A 13,719-nucleotide genomic window follows, 5' to 3' on the forward strand; every position below is an offset into this window, starting at 1 on the left:
GCCCCAAGAACAAATGACACTAGCCTGCTGTCCCAGCAGAAACAGCCACTTTTAGGCGCCCAGAACCCCTTTCTGGGCTTCCGAAACCTCCACGCTACACAATTGCTCCTCTTCGGTTCCTCCACCAGCATTGTGCTGCGCCCATATCCTGGTCCGGCAGACCTCACCTACCACCAGCCACGTGCCAGCGCAAACAATATTCACGAAATAAACTTTTGGACCCTCTTCTGGGCGCTCGAAACTAAGATCCGAATTGGCTTCCAGTTCAGCACTCGAGTTCTGGGCGGCCCAAACCCTGTTCTGGGCGCCCGAAACTGACAAAACTTCAGTTTTGCTCTTTTGAGTGCGCCAAGTCCATTTCTGCATCCATTTCGTGCAAAAACGACTCCGATTCAGCCCGACACTCTCCAGATGTGTCGACCAGTCACTAATACTGTAGCCAATCCTATCCAAACCTCTGGAACACTACAGGATGAAAATGATTAATTTGTATGATCTAACGCGAGTGAAACAAAATTCTCGTAAGCACTAACTTCCTTCAAAGCGCCACCATCAGACAGACGTTCTCTCTTTCTCTATATAGTATATGAATAGGCTGGAATACTATCAATAGCATGGCTATTGGGTTATTAGTTTTTTATTTCTTGGATAGAAATGTGCGGTATGATGATGTGGCCCCTAGGGTTGGTGGGTGTGTGGTCTGGTTGAATAGTATAATCTAACACATAAAATATATCAAAGGAGTTAAATCTAACGGCGGAAAACTCGATAGCCGAAGAATAGATATCCTCAGCCGCGACTTCCTCTCTCTTTCTCTCTCTTGCTTCTCTCTCCTCTCCTCTCTCTCCTTCTCTCTCTCTCTCTCTCTATATTTATATATACTATATATACTATATATAAATATATAATATATATAGTATTATATCCTATATATATATATATATATGGCCATGGCTACTATACTATTATGAGTATTGGAGCCCTCGTACTCATAAGTTGTTTCCAATGATGGAGCTTCCGAATCGACGATCCACTCCATTAAATGTGATCTAGAGTATTTGAAACTTCTAGAAAATAAATTTCTTAATTTTTCGAAATCATAATAAAGTCCATCAAGCAGGCATAAAATGAACGGTCAAAATCGAACAACATCCTAAAAATGGATGATCGGATCCTACAATTTAAAATTGGAGTTATTAATCTTTACCTAGGTAGTGAATAGAATTTTCTATCAAAAATTCAACCGATTCTGATTCTTTTACACCGTTAAACTAGCAAGTGTCCCATACCGGCCGTTAAAATTGTCAATTTTGCGAAATTTCGATCGTAAGGTAAATGATGTCAAAAAATTATAAAATTTGATTTCTAGAAGTTTTAAATGCTCTAAATAACGTTTAACGGTATGGATCGTCGATTCGGAAGTTCTATCATCGAAAACAACTTATGAGTACGAGGGCGATCGTACTCATAAGAGTATAGTAGCTGGACTCTCTCTCTCTCTCTCTCTCTCTCTTTCTCTCTTTCTATATATATATATATATAAAACTAGGTTAGAATACTATTAATAGCATCAAGCTATTGGTGCTATTAGTATTTTAGCCCTTGGATTGAAAAAGGTGTGGTTAGGATGATGTGGGCCCCCTAGGGTTGAGTGAGTGGCGGGTTGAATAATATAATCTAACGGTAAAAATAATCACAGAATTAAATCTAACGGTAGAAAACTAGATAGCACCAAAAACACCTTGTGGCTATGCAGATAGTATCACAGTCTCTTCTCTCTCTCTCTCTCTCTCTCTCTCTCTCTCTATAATATATATTTAATAATTATATATATCCCAACTGTTCAAACTAAAACTTAAAATGTGATGTGATCCAATTGTTCTCATTTGGTCTGTTGCTTCAACGTATTATTTCTCATACCTAATCGCTCAATCGCCTGCATCGTTCTGCTCACCATAATCTTCTTCTTCTTCTTCCTCTTCTTCTTTAAATTTTTCATCTGTCAATATTCCTCTTCTTCTTCTGTATCCTCAAAGTCAACCATTCTGCTCTTCATCAATGGATAAAGACAGTCGAGATGACGAACAAACTTATCCTTTTTCTTTTTTATTAATCCCTTTCTTTTTTCTATTTTCTTTCGCTTTTCATTTCTTTTTCATTTTCAAGTGCCTTTCATTATAGTGTAAACCGTGTATGATAGGCCAGGCTCATTAAACCCTTAGCTAGCCTCTAACACATTACACCCATAGTCAAAATATCCTCTTCACCAACAAGTCATTTCTTATTATCCTCTCCATCCAGCTATCCATCTCACTCAAAGTCAACCATTAATTACTATCAATTCAATATTATTAGTAATAATGGATTTAATGTATCCATTGCAAATTGTAACTAACGAGTTAGTGCTCTATTATATCTTATCTGTCACGCCCCGAGCCCGCCTCTTTGGTCGGATTCGGGCACGCCAACAGACCGCCGAACGGACAGGGTTTCCTCTGCACGCGGACAGAGTCTCCCCTGTACGTTCAAGGCGTCGCAATCAATACAAGTACAAGGGGTTCCAAACAGGAATAATTTTCAACAACGATTTCATAAGGAAGGTATCAAACAACATAACACATCCTATGTTATTACAATCATTCATCACATCATTTTACATCGCATTTTTCATTACATTGATCCTCAACTTCCAAATATACAATCGATTTCTAAACATATTATTACAACATCGATTCTTTTCTTTTCTTTTCTTTTCTTATACCCCTAAGAAGCCGACTCAGGGTGCTGCTATCTGGTCTCTGTGGTAGGGCGCTAACTACGGAGCTACGCCCTTTCCTCGCGCCGCCGCGCCGCTCGCGTGTGAACCTGTACCCCCAAAAACAACAACACGGGGGTGAGACTATTGTCCATAGTCGTCAGTGGGTACAGCCACCCAAGTGAAAAGCTCAACCCACCAGGTCCAAAGGAGGCACTGCAACATGTTAGTCCAACAGATATATATACATATAACATCATGCAATACATGTTCATGCCTCACAAATATACAAATTATGCAACTCTTAGTCATTCTTTGCCATTAGCCTTTCTTTAGAATATGCAATTCTCTATCATTAGTCATTCTTTATTCTTTATGCTTTATTCTTTATGCTTTATTCTTTGTTCTTTATCCTTTACTAAGGGCACTCGCACCTTAGGCGCATTATACACTTTTGCCATTCTTTATAACATTAACAAGTCTTTCTCAATTATCACTCTTTCCTAAGGTTACCTTAGCCAACTATGCCACTCGACTCGGTCTTGAGTCAATCAACTGCGGATAGTCCGCGCTCTGTCCGGCTCGAGGTGAAGGAACTCTCACATACACCTCAGCCTTCAATCACAAACCACATCGCCCAACGGGTCGCCCAGAGCTGCGTACACCCGTGGTCAGGGATCCCCCGGTGGGAGAGGAACATGCCGCATACACCCGCAGCCGAGATCCCCGATAGGGAGAGGAACATGCCACATGCACCCTAGCGCTCATTATTCTTGCTCATTAACAAGCCTCGAAGTTCTTCCGGTGGGAGAGGAACACGCCACATGCACCCGCGGCCAAGAACTATCGAGCTCCACAAATCTGGGATTCCGAAAAAATTAAAAAAATTCTACTTTAGCATAGCTCAAGGCTGTCAACATATCACCTGGTAATTCGGACCTATTAGTCCAAGCTAACACCTGCCTTTGCAAATTGCGGGGTTCGAGTGTTCGATTGGTATTCCGAACTTTTCCACACTTGGTGGAGGGCCGTCGATGGTATACCGGCCTAAAAGTTCGATCTCGAGAGTTTTGGCTGAGTCCTGAGAGTTTTTACTCTCGGGGACCGGTCCCTGATAGGAGAGACCGGTCCCTCCAGTGAACAGTGCTGCGTAGCCGGCGAGGCAACCGGTCCCTGGCAGTTGAGACCGGTCCCCGAGCGCGTCTGCGCGGGGAGAGACCGGTCCCGTGCAGGGAGAGACCGGTTCCCGAACGTTGGATTTTCGGGGACAGGCTGAGAGACCGGTCCCAGGTCGGGGAGACCGGTCCCTCTGGGCGAAAACTGCCCAGTCCGGGCTAATGTAAATTTGAGTTTTTGAGGGGCCTATGTGGATTTTGTTACTTTAGAGGCTATAAGCAGCCTCTCCTCCCCTCTCACTCTCATTTTCTCTCCCTCACACTCTTCCTACACTTCTAGAGAGAGAAAGGGAAGGAGAAGAAGGAGTGGGAGAGGAGAAGAGCTTGCTTGGAGGCCTTGGAGCACCATCTTCTTCCTCATTTCCCACCTTTGAGGCTTGGAGCTTGCGGTTGGAGCTTTGTGGAGGATCAAACTTCAACCCTACTTGGTTTTGAGCTTGGATTGGGGCTTATCCTTGAGGTTGGTAGCTTGTAATCCCCATTTGTTACATGCTTTCCTTGGTTTTCCTAGATGAAACCCTAGATTTGGGATTTAGGGTTTATTTTGGGGGTTTTTGAATTTGGGGGCTTTGGAACCAAATTGATGGGTTTAGAACCTTTGTTTAGGTTAGATTGGAAGGACTCTAACTCCCATTTGGAGATCGTGAGAGCCTTCTTCGCAATCGGTAAGTTTTCTCCAACCCTAGCTTGAGGAGCTTAATGATTGAGCTATTCACTCTTCGTTTCGTTTGGGTGACCCTATTTTTTATGTTTCTAGGGTACTAGGGAGCTTGTGGATATCTTCGTTCGGCGAAACGAAGAAGTCGATTCTTTTGGTGGGTTTGACTTCATGAAAATGGGGCAAAATCGGCCCCTATGCCTTCTAAACTTTTGTAAAGTATTTTTGAATGCAAATTCATGCTAAACATGATTTATATGAATTTTAGAACACTTAACATGCATGCATCATGTATCGTAAAATTTGTACTCCATATAGTAGAGCTATATGTGTAGATTGCATGCATTGTGGATAGTGCTTGGTTTTGCAAGTTGAGAACATGTCTCCATGCTAGAATTGAGTGAACTATGCATCATGAACATATTAATGCCATGCTTGGGACTCGTTGAACAAAAGTGTCATAAAGAGGCACTTGGAATTAGTAAACTATAAAATGCAACTTAGAGACATGATGACATAGGGATAGGCCTTTGGGACTATTCGATACATTCCATGTTATTAGACATGAGGACTTGGTACTTGCGACAGATCGTTTGTCTACTTGCCATTGTGCTCATTCGCACATGCTTGTGAGGGTCGCTCCCTACAAGCCGGCACTCCGGAGATAGCCATCGCGATACATATTCGCCGTGCGGGATTGGGCGCCGAAGTGGATTGTCGTGGGACAGGCTCATTCCTAGGGTGGGGATGATGACTAGCACGGGGCCATTAGGCTCGGCACCGGCCAGACAGCCTTCGGGTGGGTCTCAGGGCCATAGACAGCCTTCTGGGTGGGTCTCTTCAGATTTGACTTGAGTATTCGTTATGACATGTGGACAGATGATGACTTAGAGTATTACTTGGACATTAACTAGAATAGTAAACAACGGAACTTTACTATTTCGCATTGTGAACATTATGATAGTTGGAGACTTTTACTTCATGCATAATTGCTTCATACTTATGCTAATTACGCTAAGTAGAGATATCATGTGGTAGTAGGTTACATTATTTTTACTTACCTTTCGCTTTTCTATTGTTACTCTCACTGACATCTTTTGTAGCTTTGGGCCTTGTAGTGCATTCACTGAAGTCAGTAATTGCCTACTGGGAACTATTTTTAATAGTTCTCACTCCCCTGTTTTATGGTTTCCTTTTCAGAGCCTTCGGCACCGGCGGAGGCACGGGATCGCGGTAAGGGGATTGCTTAGCTAGCTAGCGAGGAGCGGTTCTTTGCCTAGGTGGTTTACTCCTTCTTTTTGTAGTTGAGAGTGTGAGAGGTTTTGTATCCATGTATAGAGACCACCTATGTATCTACCTATAGCACTTGTATCTGAGATTTCCTTATAACACTTTATGTTTTATGTAGTGGATTTATAGCTTTATCCTTATCCCTTGTTGTAGCATTTAGACATTTATTATGCTCTGATACTCCTAGATGTCTTTTATTATTGCTTTTATTATTGTTGTTTCTAGACGCCTTATACGTTTTAGACGTATGGCGGGGCTGGGCACGTGCCGGGCGGGCTTCCGCTAGGTTCCGGGGCGTGACAGATTAATTTGGTATCAGAGCCTAGGGTTGAGTCTTAGGGGACCTAGCAAACCTTAGGCCGGTTGGACTATAGGAAATAGGCTCGTGAGAGACGAGGTCTATTCGACTTGTGAGCGAAAGTATCATGATTGGGTATTATGATAACTCTAAAAAGTTAGAGTTGATCGGAGTGTTTGACTTCTAACTTCGCGGAGGGTTACGTTGGCGGCCGACAACGTAACATCGGGAGTTAGTTGTGGATAACACTTCCTTACTTTCACATGATTTGGGTTTGTCTTTTGAGTTGGGATGCGATAGCGTGAGTATTTCTAACTTACGCTTTTATGATGTTGTAGTGACGATGCCGATTACTCGCTCCCAATCTGCCGGGGCGGACAATGCGGCAAACTTCGAGGAGGTCGAGACCTCCGCTACCTCCGGATCCAGCGAGGTCCGTGAGTTGAGGGGCCAGCTTGCGGCCCTCACTCATTTGGTCACTCAGCAGGCGGAGGCGGCCCGACAGCAGACCGAGGCGGCGCGCCGACAGGAGGCGCGGATGAAGCGTCTGGAGGACCTACTATTGCAGCAGGCGGCAGCTTCTAGGGAGACTCAGGCCCCTACACCGCCAGCACCAGTTGTGGACGTTGCACCGAGAGCGCCGTCCCCCGCGCCTAGTTCTTCGCGTGCGGCGCCTGCGGCCGCACCCCAGGAGGAGGTTTTGGCGGCACCACCTGTGCAGAGGCCCCCGATTGGAGCTGCATTCCCTACTTTGGTGGAGGGGGCGGAGCGAGACAGACTGATGGAGCGCCTCAATGAGTTCAGGAGGTGCAGTCCCCGAGTCTTCGATGGCGAGAAGGTCGACCACTGGATCGTGGAGAAGTGGTTGATGCATATGGAGAAGCTCTTTCGCGACACCTTCGTGGAGAAGAGGGACAGAGTTTGGCTCGCCACTCACCACTTGGACGGCGAGGCCTACCGCTGGTGGTTGGATTTTCAGGAGCACCCCAGCACTGACTTGGCATCTATTACTTGGACGAGGTTCAAGGAGCTTTTTCTGGCGCACTACTTCCCAACCAGTGTCAAGAGGAAGATGGAGCAGGATTTGCGCAGCTTGCGCCAAGGCGACCGGACCGTGGCCGAGTATAAGAGGGAGTTTTCTCGGCTTCTGCATTGCGTGCCCTTCGTCGTGCGGGACGACGAGGACAAGGCCCGCATCTTCGAGCGAGGGTTGCGACCGTCGATCTTCCGGTTTGTGCAATCCTCTAACCTCCAAACCTACCGGGAGGTGGTGGATCGCGCGCTCATCGTGGAGAGCGGCGCGACAGAGGTCCAGGAGCAGCGTGAGGCTAGGGACAAGGGTAAGGCCAAGAGGCCTGCGGCTGAGGGTGCGAGTCAGACGCACTCTAGGAGGCCGCCGAAGCATCCGAGAAGCCAGCAGCGTGGACGCGGCTCAGCAGCACCTCGAGGAGGATCCGATCGGCGCCGGCCTTCCCCGTGTGTGATCTGCGGTGGTCCCCATTACCCACCGCAGTGTCCACAGCGGGCGGGCAGGTGCTTCCAGTGTGGCCAGGAGGGCCACGTGCGTACCGAGTGCCCGAGAGGTTCTTTACCGGCACCGTCAACTGCATCGGCACCGGCTCTACCAGCCGTCAGCCACGGGACTCCATCGGCACAGTACCAACCTGGGCGGCCACCCGTCCAGCGCCAGAGCGAGGGATCTCGACAGGCCCCGAGTGGGCGCATGTACGCCGCTCAGACCGAGGAGGCGGCAGCAGCCGAGGATGTGGTTGCAGGTATCATTTTACTTGATGGCATTAGAGTTCGTGCTTTATTTGATACCGGTGCATCGCATTCATTTATAGATCGGCTGTTTGCCGAGTTGCATGGCATCCCGTTGGTTTCTTTGTTGCATACGGGACATGTTGTTGTACCCGACCATATTTTGGATATTAGAGAGTATAGCCCCAGTTGCCCTATCCGGGTAGGAGATTGGATTATACCTATAGATTTGCTAGCTTTGCGCAAGCTGGGAGATTTTGATGTGGTCTTGGGCATGGATTGGTTGACCAAGTATTATGCCACGATAGATTGCAAGAATCGCACGGTTACTTTTAGAGAACCGGGGCAAACTGAGGTGATATTTAGTGGATGCCGGAGTTCGCTGTTTGCGATGACGATTAGCTCGTCTCGAGCTAGGTAGCTGATCTGCAGAGGTTGTGTAGCCTATTTGGCTAGTGTTGTGCTGAGGGGCGAGGATGACACCCCTAGGATCGAGGATATTCCGGTGGTGCGGGAGTTCCAGGATGTGTTTCCAGCTGAGCTACCGGGCATGCCTCCTGATAGGGAGATTGAGTTTGTGGTAGATCTCGTCCCTGGGACTACCCCAATCTCAAAGGCGCCCTATAGGATGGCACTGGCAGAGCTGGGGGAGCTGAGGGCACAGCTGCAAGATTTGTTGGACAAAGGCTTCATTCGACCGAGCGTGTCACCTTGGGGAGCACCAGTTTTGTTCGTCAAGAAGAAGGACGGATCACTTCGCCTTTGCGTGGATTATCGTGAACTTAATAAAGTCACGATCAAGAACAAGTATCCGTTGCCGAGGATCGACGACTTGTTTGATCAGCTTCAGGGATTGTGTGTGTATTCCAAGATAGACTTACAGTCGGGATACCACCAGTTGAAGATCAAGCCCGAGGATGTATCGAAGACGGCTTTTAGAACACGGTATGGACATTACGAGTTCACAGTTATGCCGTTTGGGCTTACTAATGCCCCGGCAGCTTTTATGGATCTGATCCGTGTTTTCAAGCCTTATCTAGACAGGTTCATCGTGGTGTTCATCGACGATATTTTGGTCTACTCTCGAAGTGCACTAGTTCAATGCCATTACACAATACTTATCATCCTATTATTCCACTTAGGATTATAAATTACATGCCACTCAATTACTCATTTTTCATGTTATCCATATACCTAGATTAAATTTTACATGTCCTTGCTTTCCAATGTCAATTCTCTATCACACTAGAGTTAGTCGCCCAAGTTACCCTCATATGAACTAGCAATTCTCACATTATCCACACTACATGTGTTACTTTAGCATTCATGCAGCACTGCATCATGTCTATCAAACGTAGCAATATACATTAGCCCACAAACTCATAGCATTCTACTGACATATTACCCTCATCACTTATAGCATTTAACTCATTGCATTCAATTTAGGCACCATACATTTTAGCATTACAATAGCATCCTCATCCCCCTTTCCCAATCATGATCTTTTAGCATATATACTCACTATTCTTTAAGCATCATCTCACTAGCTATTTCTTAGCATCTAGATCATACATTCGCTATAGCATATAGCTTTATGCAATTCTTTATAGCATTTTCAATCATGATCATATCTAAGTCATCGACATATATAACGTCTAGCTCATGCAATTAAATTCATTTATATTAGCATACCTTCTCATGCATTTATTAGCAATATCTACACATTCATTTAGCATAACACTTATGCATTATACATTAAATCATAACTCATTCATTCACTTTAGCATTTAACTATCTTACATCATTAATTAATGAAACACACTTCAGCTTAGACCCGTTTGTTTTGGTAAGTGGAGTGATGGAACTCAAGTTCCATCACTTCCGTTATTTGTTTTGATGTAAGTGAACAATATAATGTAACTCAAGTTACGTTAGAGCTCCACTTCACCTACTCTCGACTTCCTCCTCTAAAGTGCCGAACTCGACTTTCACTACACTCAACCTCCTCTAAAAAATTTATTAAACAGTAAAACCTAAACTCTACTTCCTTTATAATGGGTTAGAATTACCTTATTTATAATAAATTAGGATTATCTTTAAATAATAATAAAAAAATTAATTATATAATAGATTAAATTTTATAGTGGTAAATTTACTACTATATTTAGGAGATAATAAGATCCACTTACTTATATCAAAACAAACAACGGAACTCAAAAAACTAATTTTACCAGCACCAAGTTACATCAAAACAAACAACAAAAGTGATTGAATTTAACATTCAGCGGTACAAGTTACGTCAAAACAAACAACAAAAAAATAATCACACTTCAGGAAAACTCAAAACAGCCACTACCTCTGATTTCAATTCTACAAAATCTTATCCGATTCCAAATCCCCTTAGCATGGAAGCGACCTAATCAGCTTTCGTAGAGCACCAACCTTACCTAATATTCTCTCGATGCTTGTATCACTTGCAATCGGGCTACCGGCGGCACCACCATAATCTGTCAGCTCGTACTGCGCAAACGATCACCGAACACTTTCTCGAGCCTCAACTTAGAGTCACCAAGGGTCCTTCTCTAACCTCCAATTAGAGAAATATGGGGTTAAAATAGATCAAAACCCCAACAAACCCAAAACCCCCATTCCAAGCCCTAGCTTGCTCTTATACTCCAAGTATTCATGGAGAAAACATGCTAGAGACACTTTAGAGGCTATTAGAACACTAAGCATTAAGGATTAAACCAAATCCCAAACACTTACCAAAATGCGAACGTCGAGTCGGAAGCACGCCGCTCAACAGGGCGCACGAAGGCTCGATCCGTCGCTCACACGCGTTCCCAAGCCCGCTCTTCGCCAAGCCTCTGAATTTGGAAGAGGGAGATAAAGAGCGTAGGGAGATATCTAGAGAGAGAAATGGAGGGTTTCTTTCTCACCCTTACCATACGTGTGTGTGTGGGGTGTGTGTGTTCGGCTGAGGAGGAAGAAGGAAAGGGAAAGAAGCCCCTTTTTATAGTCAACACCCCTCAACATTAACATAATTTTCTTCTCCTTTTATAGTCAACACCCCTCAACATTAACATAATTTTAGTTTAGCAGTTCAGAAACTGAAGTTTTTCCCCAGAGCCCTTCTGAATGTCTGTTTGCACTCAAATTTGACAGTCAGGCTCGGTTTAAACTAATAAGAAGAAAGATATCTTAACTTTTCAGTTTGGACCATTTTTTGTCACCGTCTACCGACTAGAATCTCTAGCAGATAGCAGTTAGATTTTATTTTTCACTTTCCGGGTGTCAAAATGACATGAAATTTTAAATCTAGCCTCATAAAAATAATTCCAACATATTCCCAAGTTTTCATAATTTTCTGACACTGTGAATTTTCTGCTAAAAGATCAGCCCCACTTCTTACAGAAAATTATAAATCTTCTGTTTCTATTCTAATTTCACCACAAATAATCTCCAAATTATCTTCTACTTTTTCTACATCAATAAAAATAGTATCTCACGCTATTTTTATTTATACTTGATTTTACTAAAACATCTTTCAAAATCTGCATTTTATAGAACTACGTACCAATACTCGGACAGTTCCGATACCCCGAATCTAGTTTCCACCAAAACTTCATAACCGTAAAAGTTCGGTATATTACATAACATATACCAAATCATTCAAACATTGTTGCTCAAGTCTGTTTCTTTTTTTCTATGAAGCTGTAAAAAAATGAAATCAATGAATAAGCATATTATTTTTAAATTTATATTGCAGTCATAAGAAAATAAATCATTTGAACTTAGCGCCCTATGCATTGATTTTACAACTTACATGTTCAAACACACTCCAATTTCATTCGTACCCAGATGCACTAAAAGTGAGACTAAGAATTCGAACAGCAAATTTTTGCAAGTTCGGTATAGAAGATCTGTACAATCTCCACCACTCAGCTGTTAATATAGAATATAACAATAAATTAATAGTCAAATTATGCTTTCCATAATTCTATTAGAATTTAGAAATTTAGAATTAAGAAAAGGCTAAATTACAGAAAACCCCCCTGTAATAATCCGTTTTTTCACTCCCCCCCCCCCTGGCATTTAAAAACCTACACTTTGCCCCCGTGTAAAATGAAAAATGTTCACAGGGGGGTTACGGTGTGTAAAATGACCATTTTGCCCCTCGCCATTGTCGTCTTCTTCCCCATCTTCCTCAGCAACCCCTTCGTTCGGCCGCGATTCCCACCTCAATCGGCCGCGATTTCTCTCAATTTCCTTCTCCACCTGCTCTCCTTCTCCTCCTACACCCTCGCCGCCCTCAATTTCGGCGACAGTAGGAGAAAATCGAGGTGGGCAACAGTAGGAGAAGGGCAAAGAAGGCGAAGGCGAAGGCGAGGCGACGGAGGATGGCGAAAGGGGATGTGGGTGAAGGGCGAGGCAGTAGAGGACGGCGAGGCGGCGAGGCGGCGACGGCGGCGAGGCAGCGGCGAGGTGGCGAGCGGGAGGGAGTCGAAGCAACAGGGAGATGGCGGAGGGGTATTTTTGGCATAAAAATATATTTTTTAACGGAACCCTGTCGGAACCCTAACGGTAGGGGGTGAAGTGCACATTTTTTATTTTATAGGGGGGCAAAGTGTAGGTTTTTAAATGTCAAGGGGGAAAGTGAAAAAGCGAGTTATTACAAGGGGGTTTTCTGTAATTTAGCCTTAAGAAAACTAATAATCTGCAAGTAATAGTATACCTAGTGACTTTGAATTTCAATGCCATATTGCTAAGCCATGTCCAAAGAGGCCAAATGCTCTACGATATATGCTTAATTGGTCACTTATTTCGTCTTGTTTCTCAATACTTTGAACTATCATTGCAGCGTCTTGTATAGCCCCGACATAACTTGGAACAATCGTTACAGCGTCTTGTATAGCCCCGACATAACCTTTTCATCTTGTTCAATATTTGGATTTGAGTAAAAATATGCGGAATTCAAATAAAGCCAGCGGCATACAATGAGCAATGGAGTTGACATTCCCACCTCTTATCAATTATTTTGAAAACTTCATTATGTTTATCCTCCTTGTTGAATGATTTTGCAATGGCTTCCTTTGCTCTATCCATGGTCTCATAGATGCATACCATTGAAGTTCGCTTTTGACCAACAACTAATTTTAGAACACGAACAAGTAGACCGAAAACTTTAAGAGTATATGTTATATTGGTCCAAAATGTGTGCATCATATCTATGCTAGTAATTCTTTTGCTTGATTGTTGTTTTGCCTATTTACTCTTGGTCCAATCTTCAAATGTGAATATCTTCCTCAAGGTACTTTTCTAATGATGTAAGCATTGAAGGGTGAGAAAAGCAGTGACAAATCTTGTTATATGTGTCACTCCCCGCGACCACCGATTTGGTCGGTTCAGGTACGTCTACAGACGCCGAACGGACAGAATCTCCCCTGTTCGCCCAAGGCTCCACAACAATATAGCATGTATAAGGCATTTGCCCAGGAATAATGGCAATATACATGGCTTGCACGAGGGCAAACAACAGTCAAGCAAGTGAGAGTAACTAGCTATTACATCCATACATTGTATCTTGATCTCTTTGGGTCAAATACAAGGCTTACAAATTTTATTTACATTCATCCACCAAAATACATACATTTGGCTCATAATACATATACATCCACAAGTAACCTCACCAAAATACCTCATGTCCAACATAAATACATGGTACTCTAATGCACAGGAGGCTACTATCTAGGGCGCTATGCCCTTACCGCGATTCTCGACC

This window comes from Ananas comosus, linkage group 5 (assembly GCF_001540865.1).
Source record: "Ananas comosus cultivar F153 linkage group 5, ASM154086v1, whole genome shotgun sequence".
NCBI classification, from domain to species: Eukaryota; Viridiplantae; Streptophyta; class Magnoliopsida; order Poales; family Bromeliaceae; genus Ananas; species Ananas comosus.